Source organism: Pinus tabuliformis, chromosome 3_1, assembly GCF_031772625.1.
Source record: "Pinus tabuliformis cultivar Carrire ecotype Pingquan chromosome 3_1, CPIR1, whole genome shotgun sequence".
NCBI lineage: Eukaryota > Viridiplantae > Streptophyta > Pinopsida > Pinales > Pinaceae > Pinus > Pinus tabuliformis.
Window position 1 is genome coordinate 303,112,852 of NC_142301.1, and position 11,842 is coordinate 303,124,693.

The 11,842-nt window shown below is 34.9% G+C and overlaps 1 pseudogene; it reads right to left on the minus strand.

Annotated features, from left to right (window-relative positions):
- Positions 1-317: 317 nt before the first annotated feature.
- Positions 318-11,252, minus strand: LOC149186990 (glutamate synthase 1 [NADH], chloroplastic-like; annotated as a pseudogene).
- Between the last annotated feature and the right edge of the window lie 590 nt (positions 11,253-11,842).

Below are 11,842 nucleotides of genomic sequence, written 5' to 3' on the forward strand. Positions count from 1 at the left end.
CAAACATCAATGTCATAGCCAATGTACATAGGCAGAAAATGGGATATAAATGCAAAGGATGAAATGTCTCATGGGACTAAAATGTCTCGTATAGACCCTTTTTCCATCACAAAGGCCTTGGACCAGGCAGTTGATGCTTCCAAAAGACCCTCCTTTTTAGTATTATTAAAAATAAATGTGAGACACTCAAAGCAGAGCAGTTGCCCTTTGATTCTTTTCATAACTTCAATAACAAGGCATTTGAGTGGCCTGTTTGACATATTGTTTCCATTTTTCTTGGTATTATGACTTTCTATATTAATTATCTCAGGGGGCACTTATGTTTTGAAAGATAACATTGGGCATTTATCTTTTTCCTCCACTTTATCTTCACAAGTTGTGATCAAGTGGTCTTCCTTCATCACAAATTTACCTATCTGAGCAATTGCTTGTCTTTCTTCGGCAATGGCCCAAACAACAAGTGATTTTCCATGTATATAGTCACCAACAGTAAAAACACCATCAAAACTCATTACAAAATCACCAAAGTTGGCTTTAAAATTTTACTTGTTATCCCTTTCCATATCAATCTTATCTGTAATAATCTATCAAACCAAATAAAAAATTGAACTTAGAGTGAGGAGGTAAATGGAGGAATTCTAGAAAATATGGTGTGTATGTCCAGTATATTTTAGACACAGTATATAAATGTTGAGAATATGTGTATTCAATATTATGGATTGGGAAGGATGCAAAATCATTTAATTACTCAATTTTCTAAAGAAGAAAACATAGACTAGCAACGACTATTGCCAACTAAATTCAGATTGGACCTGAATCATTAGATTGTGCTTTTTCAAGTGAAAATAACAAAATAATTTGATTTAAAAAATAATTAAATTATTTTAGATATCATTTTGGGATTCAACTGCGTTAAGTAAGATCATTCACGTATGACCATTTCCATGAGAGGTAGTCGTAACTGACTAATTTCTCATGATTTTTGAATAGTTCACTTAGCACTCATTGCATCGGGTGATGCTCACAGGGGTGAAGAAGTGGGATTGAAACTAGTGAAATGTGGAGAACGAATCACATAGCATCAATCATCACTTCCGGGGCTTGCACCCGGTAACCAGGACTTCCCAGGAGGTCACCCATCCCAGAACTCCTCTGGCTCAAGCGCGCTTAACTGTGGAGTTTTTCCCCACAATCAAGCCCACTTAGCTTGCTACCCCATTTGCAAAACCTTAGCAAGTATTGTGCCTCATGAACCATTCAAGTAGAGATCCCTTGACTCTTTTTTGAATTTAAGTCAAGGGATCTCTACTTGAATGGTTCATGAGGCACAATACTTGCTAAGGTTTTGCAAATGGGGTAGCAAGCTAAGTGGGCTTGATTGTGGGGAAAAACTCCACAGTTAAGCGCGCTTGAGCCAGAGGAGTTCTGGGATGGGTGACCTCCTGGGAAGTCCTGGTTACCGGGTGCAAGCCCCGGAAGTGATGATTGATGCTATGTGATTCGTTCTCCACATTTCACTAGTTTCAATCCCACTTCTTCACCCCTGTGAGCATCACCCGATGCAATGAGTGCTAAGTGAACTATTCAAAAATCATGAGAAATTAGTCAGTTACGACTACCTCTCATGGAAATGGTCATACGTGAATGATCTTACTTAACGCAGTTGAATCCCAAAATGATATCTAATTAAATTATTCTTATTAATCAAAATTTAAAGTTGCATATCACCTCAGCAGTAGCTCCATTTCTTAGAAAAATATAGCTTATTTGTTCTCGTCCAAGAAATCCCATTTCTAAGAAAACAAGTTATGCTTCTATAATCTCCTCTATGCCCTCCATCTATTTCAATTGGAACTTTCCACTCTCATCCTTTTCCCAATTGACCTTTATCAATTCAATCCCTTAAACATTTCCATTGTCATCAGCTATAAACCTTTTTTTTTAACCCTTCATATGACCTAGGATCTTTACTGAACTTGGTAATAGCTTCCTACTGGCCATAATCTACTCTAAAAAGCTTAGGCCACTGCCAAAAAGTGAACAAAGAACCATAATCATGGAATTTTAGAAGGGTAAAACATGTTATAAAATAATATATAGCTAATTTTATTTATATGAAGATGAACAAAGACAAACCTGATGCCAAGGATTCCCAGGAGCACGAGAATTGGGGGGTTGTGGAAGGAGCTCCAAATTCACAACATTGTTGCACCCATGTCTTATGGTTGTTTCTATACAATCAATTCTAGTGTCTCCTCCTCCAATGATAACCACCCTTCTCCCTTTTGTAGAAATAAACTTTCCATCTTGCAATCCATTGTCCAACAAACTCTTGGTATTTGAATGAAGGAACTCCATAGCAAAATATATTCCCATTAATTCACAGCCAAGAATAGGAATATCCCTGCTATATATATATATATATATATATATATATATATATATATATATAGATATATATATATATATATATATATATTAAATTTACACTATACAACAAGGACTTCAACTCCTATGGGAAAAATACGATTGAAATCAAATATAGAAGTGTACGTTGGTTTTTTTACAACACATTCCCAACGTAGAGCATCATTTTCAGCGTGAAGCTTCTCCATAGAGAAAAGAGAGCCAACTCCAACATTTGCATTCACAACAAAATTAACACTTTCCTCTTCCATCAAAACAACACGTTGTTGGACAACATCAAGTTTATTTGTTTCCATATTAGGAACTCCATACATCATTAGACCTCCAATTTGATCCACACATTCATAAACAGTGACTGAGTTCCTAGATTTATTAAGTTGATCAGAAGTAACCAAACTAGATGTCTCACTACCAACTATAGAAACATTCTTCCTACACCCAATGACTAATCCATATCAAGATCTAGTTCACCACATCATAGAAAACAGACAATTTATTTTCAAAATGATAAGAATCATAAGAATTGAATTAAGAATTATAAATGAAAGACACATACATTGTCCTCTTCTCAGGTGGACCTCAAACCATCCAATCTTCTTTAAAAGCTTTATCAATGATGGCACATTCAATACTTTTAATAGGTATTGTATTTTCAATCATTCCTAGTACACATGCACCTTCACAAGGGGCATGGCATACACATTTAGTGAATTCAGGAAAATTATTTGTTTCTGGCAACTAGTCAAATGATTTTCACCAACGCCCTTGGTGCATTAATTCATTTCACTCAGGTATATTGTTCCCAAGTGAACATCTAATTTTATCCTTGAAAGAGGAAAAGGTTTCACACGTTTAGAATACATAGAAGTGTACAATCTAGCAAAACAAAAAAATACAGGAACAAGGAATGTAATTAAGAATCTTTGCATTCTACAAAAAGTAAAATACTCATATAGTGAATATAACATACGAAGTTTGAAGTGTATAACTACATTATGTTTCACTTTATATTTTATTAAATAATTATGGGCAAATAAATGATGTGTGAGTTATAAACTGATGACAAAAGGAGGTTCCACAATCCGTACACCTAGTTGTTTGTGTCATTAGTAGTGGCCCTGACTTGCTTTCCTCAACCACTTATTTCCAATCATTTATCCATGTTGAAGCATATTTATATGCAAGACTCTCATGCTCATACATCAAAAAACCACGGTGCTTAACCACATTATCTATTTTGCAAGTCTCTTTGGGACCACTTTCCATTCACTTTGCTGCAAATTAGATACAAATGTTAGCCCGATGACCAAGCCATCAAAATCAACATTTATGCAACTAAATATTTGATGACATTGTCAAATGAAAGAATAAAGGATTTTATACAATGGATTTAATATTTAATGATGATATATATGTTATACATTTGAAATTAAAAATAAAGAAAAAAAGAGTTGAACAACATGAAAATGTACCTTGTAACCCTTGTCATTTTTTTCTTTGTTGATTTGAAGCAAAATTTTCCATCCCCTTCAGCTCCTCAAATGCATCTTTCTTCATCAAGTCAGCCTCCTTCGATTCCTTCACAATATTCCTAACCTTCATTTCTTGCAACAATATTTTATAGTCTCGTTGGAATACTTTCAAAAATTTTGGGAGGAAAGCATCAAAATCAACAAGGACTTCTCTTGTTAGTTGACTATTAGAGTGATGTGGGTGATATTATATCATCATATTTAGTGGAATGACATCATTTTCCTCTTCAAAATTTTCAAGGTCTACAAATTCCAGATTGCATCTTGAATCAAATTTTCCATCAACATTAAGAACATAGGCAATAACTCCATTCATTCCATCTGATTCTTCCCTGTTTTTCCAAATATGACCACAGTTCCACCAGTTATGTATTCACATCCATGATCTCCTACTCCTTCAACCACTACTTTCGTACCTAAATTCCTCACACAAACCTCTCTGCTACCATACCATGGAAGTACACTTCTTCGCTTGTTTCCCCATATAGAGCAACATTCCCTATGATAATTTTTTCTTTAGGATCAAATTGGATTCTTCTAGGAGGGTAAACCATGATCTTTCCTCCTAATAAAACATTTCCAAAATAATAATTGTTGTCCCCTTCCAGCTCCAGGGTAACACCTGAACAAATGAATTCCCTGAGTCTCTAACCTACATTTCCTAAGAGTTTTACATGAAACATGTCCATGGGAAAACCTGTCATATTATATCTTTCTATAACTTCATGGCTAAGCATTATACTGACAACTCTATTTAAATTATTCATGGGAATATCCATGTAAGCAGGTATACCTTTCTCTAGAGATACCTTTGAAATCTTGATCAGCTCTTGGTCCACGGCCATATCTATACCATTATCTTGTGCTTGAACACAATATTGAGTAGCTTCTGTGTGAATCTTTGTTGCACGTCGTAGTAAAGAAATGTTTATATTTTCAAGCTTCTTATTATTGTCTATATCCTCTTTATCCATCTCTAGCATATTTGCACGACCAACCATCTCCTTTACAATTCTAAAACCCATATCAGACATAAGTTCACAAATCTCTTTTGTAAGTATGAAGAATAAATTAATGACATGTTCTAGTTCTCTTGTGAATTTTTCTCGTAAAATGGGATCCTCAATAGCAATACCAATCAGACATGTTTTATGACATTTGTGCATCATGATGCAACCCAGATTTATAAGGGGTGTTGAACTAAAACCAAAATCTTATGCATTAATGAGAGAAGCTATGACAACATATCTTCCTATTTTCAGTTGACCATCTATTTGTAGAACTATATGATGACACAAGTCACTAGCCACCAATATCTGATGAGTCTCTTGCTAGCACAAGTTCCCATGGTATCCCAACATGTTTTATTCCTATCCATCAAGATGCTCTAGTACCACCGTCATGTCCTAAAATCAATGCATGATCGGCATGGCCCTTTAATACACCACTTCCTATCACTCCAACTCCAGCTTCAGAGACCATATGTACACTGATTCTAGCTCTGGGATTAGAATTTTGTAGCAAAATCCATCAAAATAGTCAAATGCATCTTTCTCTCCTTCTAGCACTACGAACCTCATATCTTGAACATGAAACCTTATAACATGCAAAGTTCCCCAACGTTTGGTTCAAAGGAAGGAAGATGGTTTCGACCAACTTTGGTTGATAGTGCTTTTAGGAGATGTACATTCCAGGCTTAAAAACATTGGAAATTGTGTGTGGTTTAAGAAAATAAGGGTTGGGAAGAAAAATAATACTCAAAGAATCTTTCAGATTCCAAACCATCTAGAATAGGCACATCAAATTATAGTCTACAGTTTAGATGAACGTTGTGCTAATGCATTTGATGTCAAAAAAAATGGCCCTACTAGTATTTAAGCATAAATTATGAAATGCATTTTGCACAGATTAGTTGATAGAACTACAGATAAATTTCAGGAACAAAGCCTTCTAATCTTCAATTGGAATGACTAGTCCATCTCCTTACTAGGATATCCTAAGGCATGTCACATTCTCAAACCATTGTAAGAACTGAATAAAAATAAAATACCACATAGAAAAACAATGTGAACATATTCTTTAAGAAGTAAAACAAAAATGATTCCCTTACGTTGTTACTCTATAATTACCTTTAAGATCATAAATAAGTTGTGCAATATCTTCAATGGAATAAATATCATGATGTGGAGGTGAGATAATAAGCCCCACACTAGTAGTTGAATTTCTTGTAACAGCAATATCACCAATGACTTTATGGCCGGAAAGTTCACGACCCTCACTAGACTTTCCACCTTGTAGAAGAACATTTAAAATTAATGATAATATAAAATATTGAGTATAATGTAGGAAGGAGCCTTCACACACATGTTACAAGTCTACCATGCACAAAAATATAATAAGCCTAACAACATATATTGGAAATAAGTGAAAATAATGATGCTAGCTCAGAAGATGTGCTCTCCCTAAATGCCATCAGTATCATCAACAAATTACCTTATGTAGAATCCTTGAAAAGAAAATTCCATACCTGAGCCATGTTAAAATGAATTTCATCTATGTTAGTGAGATAGACACTAGAAACGCCAAACCACCCACTCGCAACTTCTTTGATTGGATTCCTTTTAGGATTCACCAAGCCATCAGGGAGTGGTCCTAACTACGATGGATTCTCTCCTTCTTCACCTGAGGCACGTAAACCAAGGCATAAAGAAATATTAATATTGATGGTGCATGAAATAAATTGGTCTAAGGTATCTTTCAATATCTTGTTTTCGTAAGTAAAAACACATGTCATAATTGTTGATTCTTAAAGTTGTTAGAAAAAATTTCCTATCCTAATATTGTTCCAAAAGATAGAAAAATATGTAGACATGTATTAGATTTTCCTCCAATTAATATATTCATTGTAATAGCCAGAGTTGTATGAGCCTCTAGTGAAATTGAACCATAACTCGGCACCTATGCAGAATCGCTTCATAATGTCACTAGCAGGTTCAACTTCCTCCAAAGGAATCCTCTTATCTGGTACTTCCATAAATTTAAGCATCTGTTACAAATTACAGTGTCTGTTTAAATCCTGAATTATTTTAGAGTATTACTTATACGTTGCAACACTATTTGTGAAATCTACTTCTTGAAGCTTTGCAATGGTATGTGGGTCATTTATATCCACTTCACCATCTTTACGCCAGTGATAGTCACCAATATTGGATAAAGCATGCACATCAACACTCTCTTTGGGTAAAAGATGGCTAGGAAATGCCAAATTATGCAAACGAAGTGTATCTTGAGCAAGCATCTCAAATTCTTCCCCCTCCATCTGACTAGTTGTTCTAGCAAAACACCTTAAACCACTTCAGATGAAAGTCAAAGTGCCTTGAAAATTCAAGCACCTTTGTAAGAAGCCAAAGTAGAAATTCCCATCCTTCCTAAAACCTTCAACATGCAAGATTTACTTGCTTTGATGTATTTTTGAACGAACTCTTCTTTAGTATGTAAGGTTCCATTCTTCTTTGGTGGGATTTTACCATCAATCTATAGTCTCCATATAGCTTCAATTTCTATGTAGGGGCATATAGCATCTACTCCAAACCCTACTAGCATGCAGAAATGATGCACTTCGCGTGACTCCTTGACACTACAATCAATCCAATTTGAGTTTTCTCTAACTTTGAGACAAGATGGTAATGCACAACACCAACAGCTAACAGAGAGCTAATAGGGACCCACTTGGATGATGTAACTGCAAAATTCAAGATCTGTTTAATGACACTTTCATCCTTATTGGGGTTAGGAAAATTTAACCACTATCTGTATAAGGGAAATACAATATATAAATAACAACAATCAAAGTTTGTTTCGGTTATTAGAATAACCATAAAAAACAATTTGAGGAAGTAAACGAATTTATATGACCCACATCTATCTTATAGTACTAGTAATTTGTAACCTTCATGAATTGCAAGACGAGCCTCCGAGCATATCGTATCCAAGGTCTGTTCCAATCCTCTAGAGCCATGTTATTTTGGAAATGTGATATCAAGCATTTTGCTATGCAAACCTCGGTAATTCATTTTTTTAATTGATTATGTTTCCTCAGTTGAAATAATAGGACCTTTAAGAGAAAGACGATGGCACTTCTTCTCACTAGTTTATGTAAGATCCCCTTCTAGACCAATCATGCATTCCACTGAGGTGACAATTGATTCATGAATAGGATCAATAGGAGGGTTTGTCACTTGAGAAAACATTTACTTGAAGTACTCAAATATTATTTTCAGCCTATTTGAAATCACAGCTAAAGTTATATCATTCCCCATGGAACTAAGAAATTTTGTTTCATATTTTGCCATAAGAAGAAACAACATTTTCAAAGACTCAACTGTATAATCAAATTCCTATTTAAATAAATGGCTCATAAAACATGCAAACATACATTCAAAAATACCTGATAATATCTTTACATTCAAATCACTTACCCATAAGCCTTCAATGGCAACAACAAGCTATACATTCTCATGTTTTCCAATGTATCATCCAAACCATCAACCTGTAAAACAATATAGTCAACAAGCTATGGAATTTATAGTTCACAGCCAGGGTACCCAATTTATATTGAGAATTCAAAAATCACCTTTACTGTCCAATCACCTATTCAGACACTGTTTTTGCTTTTAGAACAAAATAGACAATATCTTTGAGGGTAATCTTCTATCTCTTTATCCATTTTGAATAGGGTCGTGACATGGAATAATGTTTTTATAAGGCCTCATCATCTACAATACCATGTTTCTCAAAATCTACAAGTAACATCATGCTAGGATTAAGCCTTCCCTTTTGGAAAATATCCTTAGTTCGAATGTCTGCAACACCTACTTCACTTACCATGATAACTTCCCACTGTAGGTTACATAGAAACAGATGAGACGTAGTCCATTACGATCTAGAGCTACTCCAAGATAGTGACCATCAATGACTGCAATGTTTGAACATAATAGCAAGATGTACAGGGTTATTATGGATGTTATATAAACTTGAAAAGCATGTTCCCGTTAAAATAATTTGTTTATTTATTAGTGTTGAAGCATGTGAGTAAAATTCATCTTTCCATTAATCTCATCTAGATATCCTTTCTAAACCAGAATCTTCCATTTGAATGAAGTATAATTTTCTATTCCATGCTTTCGAGATCACAATAACCAGGATAATTCATATTTTTAATTTCTTTTGTTTGTTGTCATAGCATGCGATTAAAAGTCGTCTTTCACAATAACAGTTTCTCAAAATACAGATATTATTCATCTAGAAAGGCTGGAAACATATGTATTTGGTGAGGAAATGGCCCATGGGATAAGTCTCAAACACTTTGAAAATTATTTTCATATAAAAGAAAGTGCAAAAAATAAATGTTAATCCTCCATAGAGAGAAACATATATTTACATGTTACAAGGGCTAGCCCATCCCATGGTTTCGTTAAAGCTGAGAAATATTCATATAAAGCTCTATGTCCACGGTCCATGTTTTTTAATTCATTCATGCCCCTAGAATCATCATAATTAATGCTCCAGGAAGACTCCTTCCAACTTGAACAATAAGCTCTAATACACCATATAAAGCCCTTGAAAGACATTGACAATTTGAGGAGACAAAATCCTTAACGACGAAGCAAAGGTAAAAATTCTAGAAGAATCCAAGGGATTACTTGAATCTGAAGAGATTTCATCCACAATAGGGAGAAGTTTCTGCATCTCATCCTTTAAAATAGCAAGGCTTTGGCACTTTAATAATCCTTCTCGCGCTTTCATCCTGAAACAAAATTAGCAGAAACAATGCATATTTATTTGAACTTCATCATTCGACATACAACATAAACTATATGAACGTTTAAAAAAATATTGGATCACATTGCACAAACATTTCAAAGTTGTATCCTATAACCGACAAGGTAGGACCTCAGTTTTGCTTGTGAGGATGCATTTTAGGGTTTCCATTTGATTGGGAGGAAACTGTTGGATCCTATAACTGATAAGGTAGGGCCTCAATTTTGCGCGTGAGGATGTGTTTTAGGGTTTCCATTTGATTCAGAGGAATGCGAATGGAACTAGACACATCCATACTCCCTCCGTCGTCTCTACTAGGGACCAAAACCATCCCCCCTAATTTCATTAATGGTTGTAGGTTACATGCTTAGTGGATTTCCCATCCAAATTCTATATCAAAAAAAGGAAATTTCGGGGAGTTCACTACACTGATAGAGAAGCGATTTTCATAAACACCGCAGATGTAAAGGTTGTGAGATTTGATCTAGTCAATATAATTATTAAGCTACACTTCCAATTTGTAGAATTTGATTACCTCTTGGATGAAACCAACAACAAAGTTGACATCTCCCTCCAATAGATGCTTGGTCATAGTCTGGGTGACACCCCTACATATGCAGTTTCCAAAATACATTGGTGGAAAGGGTGGATGTTCCCGGTCTTTGCGATCTGCACGCACTAGAAAATGAATTGGTTGTTTTTCTGGGACTCTGCGAGCTTCCATTACACATCTCCATAAATGTGCTGCAACTCCTACAAATGAACTTGAAGCTTGAGCTCGTTCCTTCAAATTTTGAATCATTTTTCCGCTAAAATGAAAAGTTGAGATTTCTCCTTTCCTGGATATATGAATACTAATATCATCGATAAATTCATTGCCTTGCATAAAATATTCCAAAGTCATAGGTAGTGAATCGTTCGGTAGAAACTTCAAAATATATTCTCCCTTAACCCATTCGGTGACTACCTTAGAATAAAATCAATAAGTAAATCCATAAGTAATTGAGCGAAGAGGAGGCTCATTCTACAACCCAATATGATGTGTAAGGATGTTAGTCCTTCATTAAAATTGAAAATTTACTCATGTCTGCCAAAATTTAAAAAAAAAAAAAAAAAATGTAAAAAAAATGGATAACTATACAAAACATTTAAATAATGTCGGCTCATAAAAAAAACTACACATGAAGGAATTGGATCCCCCTCGGCTCATATTAGATCAATATTTAACATGGATCTATGTTGGTTTTACATTTACAAGGACATTGATTTCTCTCTTGGTAGGATGCAAAAAGAGGGAAAAATACTCACCATTTGAAATTTTCTGACAGAGTATTTACCCCCCCAATGTAACCTGATATGTGCATGGCATGGGATGAGCATGAACCGAGCTAGGAAATGTGTTTGTTGAAAACCGCAAATGAATATATAAGTAAAACAAGTAAATTTATCTTGGATAATATCACAATTACACATATTTATGGTTGGCATTTCCTTCATTTATGAGGGGTGTTAAAAATTTAGGCTCGAAAAATTTGTTTCAGACACTAAAATTAAATGAAGTGGCAAAGAAAATTTTAGACTGGGTTTCACTGTAAAATATTTTGAAACCCTCAACTACTTTCACATCTTACCTACACTTGAATAACCCCCCCACATCCAAGTTTGAACATCACATGCTTCATGTGCTCCATTCATCTCTCTATGCTTCAGGTGCTCCATTCATGTGCTCCTTTATGGGTTTCATTAGTGGTGGATAACATTATAGGTCAAGGTAGAATTTAATAGTCATTAAAAAAAAAATATTATCTTGCTTGAGGGTTAATTTACTAACCTCTAAAAAAATCATCATTGATGGAAAAATCTTCAATATCATCCAAATTGATTGGGGTTTTGTTGAGTTCGATCCCATGAACTGTTACACAGCATTTTGTCACTGTCCCCTGTACTCCCCATTCCTTGATCCTGGAGGACCTCTACAATGAACCCTACATGTTTTTCCTTCATGAAGAAACTCCCATTGTGTCCCTCTTCATGAGCAGAACAATTCCCTCTTGCACCATTTC